The sequence below is a fragment of the Myotis brandtii genome, unplaced genomic scaffold (genome assembly GCF_000412655.1).
Source record: "Myotis brandtii unplaced genomic scaffold, ASM41265v1 scaffold1028, whole genome shotgun sequence".
NCBI lineage: Eukaryota > Metazoa > Chordata > Mammalia > Chiroptera > Vespertilionidae > Myotis > Myotis brandtii.
The window spans coordinates 611,879-612,354 of NW_005353448.1; positions in this window are offsets into that span (position 1 = coordinate 611,879).

The following is a 476-nucleotide window of genomic DNA, read 5'->3' on the forward strand; positions in this document are numbered from 1 at the left end:
GGGGAGGAGCGGAGGGGGGAGGGGAGCATCTCCTGATGGGTCCTCCCGCCATCTGCCCCCAATCTCTGCGACTCGGGTCCATCCCTCCCACGCGAGCCCGTGGCTGGGGTTTACAGAGGGGGTAAGAGTGTAAGCATGTGCGAGTGCATGCGTGAGTGTGCTGGGGCATGGAGAGAGATGGAAAGAGAGGTGTGTGTGCGTGTGTGCGTGTGTGTGTGCGTGTGTGTGTGTCTGCCTGTGTGCACGCTCGCAAGCCAAGGGGTACCCCTAGCTCTGGTCTGGTAGCTTCGCTGAACCTTTCTCGAATGGCGGGGCAGGCAGGATGCCCGATGCGGGACGAGGGCAGAACGCAGGGCTGTAGACCCATCGAGGTGTCATATCTTCTAAAGCGCGTCCGCCCTCGGGAATGAACCGGGAACCTGGGAGCGGACCAGGCGGCCACAGCACGGACAGTTCCCACACTGGGCTCAGCGGGG